General features: G+C 36.6%; 1 long non-coding RNA gene across 1 annotated transcript; it reads left to right on the plus strand.

Moving 5' to 3' along the window:
• The first annotated feature begins 12 nt into the window (after window positions 1–12).
• On the plus strand, window positions 13–4,891 carry LOC125964353 (uncharacterized). Its single transcript, XR_007477324.1, has 2 exons — window positions 13–1,772; window positions 1,903–4,891. It is a non-coding gene; the product is annotated as an uncharacterized LOC125964353 (long non-coding RNA).
• The last annotated feature ends 4,271 nt before the right edge of the window (window positions 4,892–9,162 follow it).

A 9,162-nucleotide genomic window follows, 5' to 3' on the forward strand; every position in this document is an offset into this window, starting at 1 on the left:
TAATGATTGCTGTGCACATTTGCTGCCATTGCCTTGTAGGTGAGAGTGGAATAGTACAGAAGTTTGCATTCACTAAGGTTAAATGCAACCCCAAGGACAGGGAGAGCTCTAGCTCTTGGTACCATTATGCATTGCAACACAGTATAGTGGTATTTATATTGCAAGGAAGAAAACATTTTTCCTTAGAAATATAGGTACTAGCAAAAATAAGTTTAAAAAGAGGATCATGGAATAGTAAGGCCATTTTGAAGATAGTAACTGTTGCATTCTAATACACCTGCTAACAGACTGTATGGGGTCTTTTTAAAAAATGTGCTCATTTTAGAACAATCTCTTTAATATTTTGTTATGTACTCTTCTTTTCCCCTTCCCTCTTTTCTTCTCTCCCTCCCTCCCCTTCTTTTTTTTCCTTCTGCTTTGTCAGAAGATATTCAGGTAGCCAAAGGACCACAGCTAAAGTGTTTGTCTTTTGCCATGTTATATTTTGATTACCTGGATAGAGGGAAGAACTTTGAAAGTCTTTTAGATCCCAAAAGGATGTTTTAGGATTTTGAAAGAGCAAATTCAGTGGATTTATTTAGTCAAACTCTACGTTAAAAACATCAGGGAAATTGAATTGGAGTGGGTCACGTGATTAGATAGGAAAGGGGCTTCATAAATAAAATTTAGTTTTTTAAAAGAAGTGTTTTTTCACCATATTTACTAAAGATTATATTCCCTTTACATTGAAGATTTTGGAGTGTAGAACAGATTTATACAGGTGTGTCAGGAGTCCTGAAATATGCTGAGAAGCAAGTTCTATATTTTATATAAGAAACAAATTGGCTTTAATTTGTTTGTACCACATTGTGGAAATTATAACACAAGCAGCTGGAGAATGAAAAACTGCTCATTCCAAATGGCTTTTAATTAAAAGAAAAAGAGAATTCTAGTTTAGCCATAATCTGCGTATTAGAAGAAGACAAGCATGGAGGGATGGCCTGCTCAGAACTCCCAAACTTCCCCTTCTTGTCTCCTTTCCTTTCCTTTCCAGCCTCTTTGTCCTTGGTGCTTTTATCACTATGTGCATTGTCTAATGATCTAACAGTTTTTAATTCAGTATTCATTGTTAGGATTTTTTGTTTGAAAAATACCTTTTTTTAAAAATTTTTAAAAAATTTTTTTGTGGTACGCGGGCCTCTCACTGTTGTGGCTTCTCCCGTTGCGGAGCACAGGCTCCGGACGCGCAGGCTCAGCGGCCATGGCTCACGGGCCTAGCCGCTCCGCGGCACGTGGGACCCTCCCGGACCGGGGCACGAACCCGTGTTCCCTGCATCGGCAGGCGGACGCTCAACCACTGCGCCACCAGGGAAGCCCTTTTAAAGACAGTTTTGTGTTTAACTTCAACTTATGTTAGATAATTTATTTTAAATTTAATGATTACAAAAATGTGCATTTCTTTACTCTAAAGACAGCATGGAATTTCATTGCCGTATTTAAAAGGCTCATATAAACAGACTGCCAAAATACTACCACATTAGAAATAGTGTGGGAGAATGTTACAGACTACTGAGCCAAAAGACATCCAAATTGTACGGAGGCAGGTTATTTGTCAAGAAAGGAGACCTGGACCATCCTAATGAGATAAATTACTGACTGCTCTCATAATTAAAGTCAAGTGAAGCCTGGACTTAATTTTGCCTAGTGAGGAAAAGGCAATTGGTGGTGTGAAGGGGATAGGAACAGCAGGAGAAAGCACCTTTGTCATCCTCAACTTGGACTTGGCACACGAGGTGAGTTGCAAGTAATTTGTTACTCATAGTAAGATAAATTAAATTATAAATCATCTACTTTCTAAAAATACATACGTTTGAACGTAGTCAAGGTTATCCTGATGATATCATTGCTCTTATGTTCTTACAGTATGCTTCCTTGAGTGGGAGAGAAAGGTTGACGTTATAGCAAGTGGCATGGAATTCCACATAAGCAACAGCCTGTTTATCAGTGTCACCATATGCATTGGGAAGAGCACTCATAAATGATAGATAGCAATATACGTGGTAATTAAATATGATTACAATATTTTACTTTCAGACAAAATATATTTGAGGTTGTAAAACTCAGGATACATGGTGAGGGTGTGTCACATGTGAGGCTATCATCAGTGATGTGCTATGACATGAAAGATGTTGAGAACTCCAAGCAAATAGTTTATAATGGCCAGAAAAGCAAACCCTAAATAGAGTCAGACAGGTGCCTTGGGAAACTTTTGCAAAAAGTTCAAAGAAAAAAAATTTTGACCCAGGGACTTGAGTCTTAAAAAGGGATTATGGCTAACAAAGAGATATTTAAACACACACACAGACACACACACACACACACACACACACACACACACAAACTGCTGAATAATTATGAAATAATTCTAATAAAATGGAAGAAAGCTTAGGAAAGTTGAATGGCTATTTAGTAATCTCAAATTTCAAATGATATATATAAGAGGTACAAAGAAGGAAGAGTGGCCAAGGATGAGCATAGAAATTAGCAAATTTATTATAAAAGTGTCATAAATTAAGTCCCCAAATAAATCAAGGCCAAAAAAAAATGGTAAAGTTGACCAGAAGGAACTATAAAGCTTGTTTTTTTTTAGTCAAAAATAACAAGGAAATAATAAGTCTACTGCTTAGAGATGATAGCAGAAGGTATATCAGAGAAGTAGCAGAATCATTTAACTCCTATTTTTCCTTCTCTCTTTCCCATCCCTTTCTTTCCCTCTTTCCTTCCCTTTTCTAGATGGGTTTTTAAGCTGAATATGGAGAACAAATTATGAGAAGTGGGAATTTCAGCCCAAGATAGATAAGGGATTAGTAAACTAACTCCAAGGTATTTAAAATGAGGCCAGATATATTAGGTACCAGGGTGGTAACAGAATTTTCAGCCGTAATCTCAGAGCGACTGTTTTTGAAAAGTATTTGAAAAGTCATGACAAATAGGAGAAATACTGCAAGACCACAGATGGGTCAGTTTCATCTTTATTTTTAAAGAGGGGACTAGGGTGGATTCTGGAAATTATAGACAACTTGATTCATGTTTACAGATTTGACAGTAGGTTGTTAAAAGGCTTGTTTTTGAGCATGCAGAAATGAATGTTATGGTCATTAGGAGCCAACAAATGTCAGCCTAGGAAAAGGTTTGATAAACTAAAATGGTTTATTTTTAGGTTACTAAGCTGATAGATAAAGGACTGCTTGAAAATCGAATGGCAGCTAGTTACTGGTGTTTGTTTTGATTTGTTGGAGTAATAGAAGTTGCCTCCTCTCAATAATGTCTAGAAATGGCTTTATATATTATGAAAAATTTTCTAGTAGAATGCCCTTACCCTATTCAGTTCAGTATTTTTATAAGTGACTGGATGAACATAGGCTTCTCAACTCTGCAGAGGACATGAAAGTAAACAGGGTATCTTATTTTGGTGCTTCTCAAACTTTTCCTTGGAATATTCCTAATTGAAGGGGAAAGTAAAACTGTATGTCTGGAGAGACCAGGGCAATTGTCCTAAGTGTCTGGCAGAAGAGAGATATTTCTGTGAATTATTCTGTCTTAATTAAAAACCATGTGAATTTGCATTCTATGGAATAATTTTTAAAAATATAAAATGACTCTCCCTCTCTCATTTCTTTAGGGAAAATTGACATTTCTGTGCCTTTGAACATCTTGGTATAGAGTACCCCGGAGATACTCTCCTTATCTTCACCCAAGTCAATTATAAAAACCAGATAGAATAGGGTAAAGGACATATTTGAGGATATTTGAATTTGCATATAAGAACTGAATTATATTTAAAAAAATAGGGTAAAGGACAGAGACCTGTGGCTTTCTATTAGAGACTACTTCATGCAGTATGAAACCATCAGTGAACATATTTATATGATAGGTGAAGGAACCAAATCTTGAAAATTATCTTTATAAGATGGCATATTAAAGCTAACAGGGATAAATGAAAATTTTGTGTTTGGATTAGAATAAATATGGGCATTCAAGTAAAAAAAAAATCTGTGACTTTAGTTGATTACAATCATTCTATGAACCAATAGAGTTATGTACAGTAATTGCTAAAAATGCTAGTGTCAAGTTACTTCAATATAAGTAATAGATCAAGGAAGGTAAGAGTTCTGCTGTATTCTACATTAACAGACCATTTCTACAGGATCAGGTTTAATTTCGGATGCCAAATTTAAATAATTATGGACCTTGATAACAACTATGGACTATCCATAGGAAGGTACCTAAGATCACCAAGCATCTGGAAATTTTATCATGCAAGAAAGGGTTAAGGACTGGAGCAGGCTGTGGGGAGACCAGGCTAGCTTAGTGCAGCACAAGGCACTAACTCTTTCCCTGGAGGACTATGCTTAGGAGTGGCTGCTTAGGTTGTTAAAATGGAGGCTACTGGGTTCTACAGGTAGAAATTCAAATTCAGCAGCCTGGGGCCTTAGAAACTGCAATTTGACACTCAACCCAGGGGAATGATGCAGGTGATGTAATGACTTTGAGAAACACTGTTCTATGCAATGGATACAGAAGCAATACTGCAATTACAAAGAAGGAGAATGGCTCCACGTTAAAAACAAACAACTTCTTTTTTTTGCCAACAACCAGAGTTAGAAAACAGTGGGGTAAGACGTGTTATTATAATATTACTCAGGATGTTCATGGATATTCCAGAAGTCAGGAATGATGCAAAGACACACTGAAGGACATTGTGGACTAAAAGTTCAATCATTTGGACTATAGCAGAAAAATGAAAATTAATAAAATTGTATCTTTTGGTTTCAGTGGAAAGAGAATGCTAACATTTGTATTAAGTAGCCTCTTTTTGTTTAATTATAATAAAATTGATTTTGTATGTAAACATATGAGTCTTGATTTGTTTAAATAGTGGAAAAACTATTAGATAAGTTTGTGTTGTCCTCTTTTTATACAATTAATTTCAACTAAGTGGTTGAATGAGGGAGTCATTATAATTTTTCTTCTCCTTGCTATAGGATATAACACTGATGACTCAGTCCTTAACTATTCAGGGAAAAAAAATCCCAATGTTTTTTATGTATTATTTTGATATAATTTATATACACAGTTAAGTCCTTACAGAAAAGTAGCAATTTTCCTATCATTGCCATTATTTTAATACACCATTTATTAAGTGTGCTACTTGTTTTTATCTTAAGGAATTTCCCAAGTGTTTAACATTGTGACAGTAGTAAGGAGTTAAATTCTTGAAGTATTGTAGTTACATAGGTTTCCATTGATGCTGAATTCCTTATCATATTCTCTGTGGTTCCTAGGAGCAAAGAAACAAGGGTAAGAGTACAGAAGAATTTTGAGAAAAAACATCTCAAAAAAGCAAGATAGCAAGTCTGGAGGATAATGGTGGCCACCTGTATCCTATTATCTTCATGCCTTCGTCCCTTCCCAAAGAACCTATTAGTTTAACAAAACAATTTTAAAAACCACACATGACCACATTTTTAGCATTCATAGGAGATAGAGAATACCATGAACCTCACATTGCTTGTAAGAGAAATAAACATCAAATTCCAACAGATGTGTTGCCATTGCTGCAAGCCTGGGGGTATGGAGAGTAAGAGGAGGAAGGCTTAAGAAAGAAAGAGGAGAGCTGAGAATACATGTGAAGCCGAGACAAAAATCACACCCAGAAAATAAAAGACAAACTAGTGCAAATATACTGACCTGAGGTTTGGGACTTGGTAGTTCATAGCATGAGCTACAGGGAAGGGCCTTGAAAGTGAGTGGGACCAGAATTGGAAGCTTTGGAAAAGCATTGCTTCTAGGGGAGAAGGAGTCAGAAAAGTGTGGTACCCTTCAAAGATACGGCAATAAGAGAAAGGAAAGAAGCAAGAAGGGGGAAATTAAGGCAAATGCACTGATGTTCATCATTTAATACATTTAATTGTAGAACAAAGACTGAGACATATATGGGTGGAAGGATAGTATGTGAGCATTGTACGTACCGACAGAGTAGAAAGAATGCAACTAAAAACTGAGAGGAGAAGGAAGAGAAAAATAGAGTAGAAAAGATAATTGCCTGCTGTATAAGTAATATGTGGGAGTGAAAGGATACCATTTAAGAATTATAGACCAGATAGTAAAATGTTAAGTAGGAAGAAAAAGATTTAAAGGCATTTTGAAAGACCCTTTAAAACAAAAACAGAGTACATGCCTTCCTTAAAAACCAGGGGAAATTAAAAAAAAAAAAAAAAACAAGCAAGCCACCAAATACAGAAAGATTAAAACTATTACTCTTTAAAGACAAAGAAAAACATCCTCAGGGCCTCCAGGCAAAAAGATCAAATTAGTTATAAGGTTAAGGAAATCAGGCTGCCATCAGACTTTTAAAAAGCCACATAAAAAACAAGGTACAGCAGAGGTGCATTTTCAGAAAATTCAGGGAAAGAAAATGCAAGCCAAAAGTTTTCTATACATTTATGCTGCCTTCTGAGGCTATAAGAGATAAAAAGCTATTTTCTTTTTCCTAAGAGGTGTAAACTTAGTGGCTTGAAATGTAGTGGTTTAAAACATTATATTTTGCACATGATTTTGTGGGTGAGGAATTTGGAAAGAGCTCTACTGGGTAGTTTATTTCTGATTCTATGGTGTCAGCTGGGATGACTTGGTTGGAGGATACACTTCCAAGATGACTTCTCTACCCACATATCCAGTGCCTTGGCAGGAACTGGGACATGGAAGGCTGGGTTTAACTGCATTCCCTTCCCTTCTCTGTAGTTTCAAGGCTCTGCACATGGTCTCTCTAGTTGAATCGTCAGACTCCTATGTGGTGGTACAGGGATTCAAGAGACCAAAGCAGTAACTGACAGTCCTCATAAGATACATCCAGAGCAACATATTCTGTTGATCTAAGTAGTAATAGTCCAGTCCAGAATCAAGGAGGAAGGTAAACAGACCCCACGTCTCAGTGGAAGTATGTGAAAAATGTATGGCCATCATCAATCCACCAAGTAGAACCTCCCACTAAGAAATTTTTAAAAGATCTTTCATTAGTTAACGCTTGTGTGAAAGCTAAAATCTAAGCATAAATTTCAGAATTTCTGAAAAATAGTGATAATTTTAAAATCTGTAGATAAAAATTGAGATACTTCTATTTTATTTTTATTTATTTATTTATTTATTTTGCGGTATGTGGGCCTCTCACTGTTGTAGCCTCTCCCATTGTGGAGCACAGGCTCCAGATGCGCAGGCTCAACGGCCATGGCTCATGGACCCAGCCGCTCCGCGGCATGTGAGATCTTCCCGGACCGGGGCACGAACCCGTGTCCCTTGCATCGGCAGGCGGACTCTCAACCACTGCGCCACCAGGGAAGCCCAATGAGATACTTTTAAAGTAGCGATCAGCAGAAAATTCATAGTGGCAAGTACATAAAAATGAAAGTGAATAGAAAGAAAAATAAGTGAATTAAATATCTAAATAAAAAAATAAAACTAGAAAAAGAACAAGAAAGTACATAAAAAGAAGCCTCAAGGAAGTAAATAATGAAGGTAGAATTAGACATTAATGAGGCAGAAAATAGAAAAACAGGAGATTAAATCAAAATCCTGGGTTTTTTTGTTTTTGTTTTTTTTTGCGGTACTCGGGCCTCTCACTGTTGTGGCCTCTCCCATTGCGGAGCACAGGCTCCGGATGTGCAGGTTCAGCAGCCATGACTCATGGGCCCAGCTGCTCTGCAGCACGTGGGTTCTTCCCGGACCGGGGCACGAACCCGTGTCCCCTGCATTGGCAGGTGGACTCTCAACCACTGCGCCACCAGGGAAGCCCAAAATCCTGTTTTTTTAATCAACAAAAGAGATGAACCAGTAACTAATTTTAAAAAGGGAAAAGGCACAAATATACAGCATGAAATGACAAGAGAGAAATAACTATTGCTCACAGAAAATTTTAAAAAGCCATGAAGGACTACTTTGCATAACTGTATGTGTGTGAAGAAATTAGAAAACCTAGATGAAATGCATAGGAAAATACAATTTACCACAATGGGCCCAAGTGTTGATAGAAACATAAGCAGTGCAGTTATAACAGAATTAAAGGAAGTTATTAAGAAACTATCCTGCAAAAGTCATTAGGCTCAGATGATATAGCGGAATCCTGCAAAAGAGACCAGATAGTCTTAGTGCTACTTAAATTGCTCCAGAGAAAATGAAGGAAAACTTCCAAATTCTTCTTACAAAGGGAGTATAACACTAATTTCTAAATATGATATAGTTTAAAATGGAGAAAATTCCAGATAAATATCATTTATGAATATTGATGCAAAAAATCCAAAATAAAATTTTAGTTAACAAACTTCAATACCACATTAAGAAAACATCATGACCGGGCTTCCCTGGTGGAGCAGTGGTTGAGAGTCCGCCTGCCGATGCAGGGAACACGGGTTCGTGCCCCGGTCCGGGAAGATCCCACGTGCCGCGGAGCGGCTGGGCCTGTGAGCCATGGCTGCTGAGCCTGCGCGTCTGGAGCCTGTGCTCCGCAACGGAAGAGGTCACAACAGTGAGAGACCTGGGCAAAAAAACCCAAAAAAGGGAGGTATTAACCAACTCAATTAGACAAGAGAAAACAAAGGTATAAAAACTGGAACAGAAAAATAATTAAAACTAACTCTGTTTGAGGGTGACATAATAGTAATGCTAGAAAACCTGGAGAATTAGTGATAAAAACAACTCAATAAAAGAAATCAGCAAGGTGGCAAGGTTAATAAAATTAACACACCAAACTTAATAACTTTCATATAAGCAAATAATAACTACTAGAAGATATTTTGGAAAAGAAAACCCTGTTTACAACAGCAAGAAATCGAAAATACTTAGAAATAAATGAAATGTGAAATATTTAAAATCTATATAAGGAAAAAAATCACTCCTGAAAAATATAAAACTAAATTCAAACAGAGAGAAAGACAGTCTTTAATCTTGATTAGATGGTTCCAACATCATCAAAATATAATTTCTCTCAAAGTTAATTTATAAATTTAATATCCCAATAAAGATTAGCAGATACAAACTACTATATAAAAAATAGATAAACAACAAGGTCCTACTGTATAGCACTGGGAATTATATTCAATATCCTATAGTAAACCATAATGGAAAAGA

The sequence above is a fragment of the Orcinus orca genome, chromosome 4, assembly GCF_937001465.1.
Source record: "Orcinus orca chromosome 4, mOrcOrc1.1, whole genome shotgun sequence".
Taxonomy (NCBI): domain Eukaryota; kingdom Metazoa; phylum Chordata; class Mammalia; order Artiodactyla; family Delphinidae; genus Orcinus; species Orcinus orca.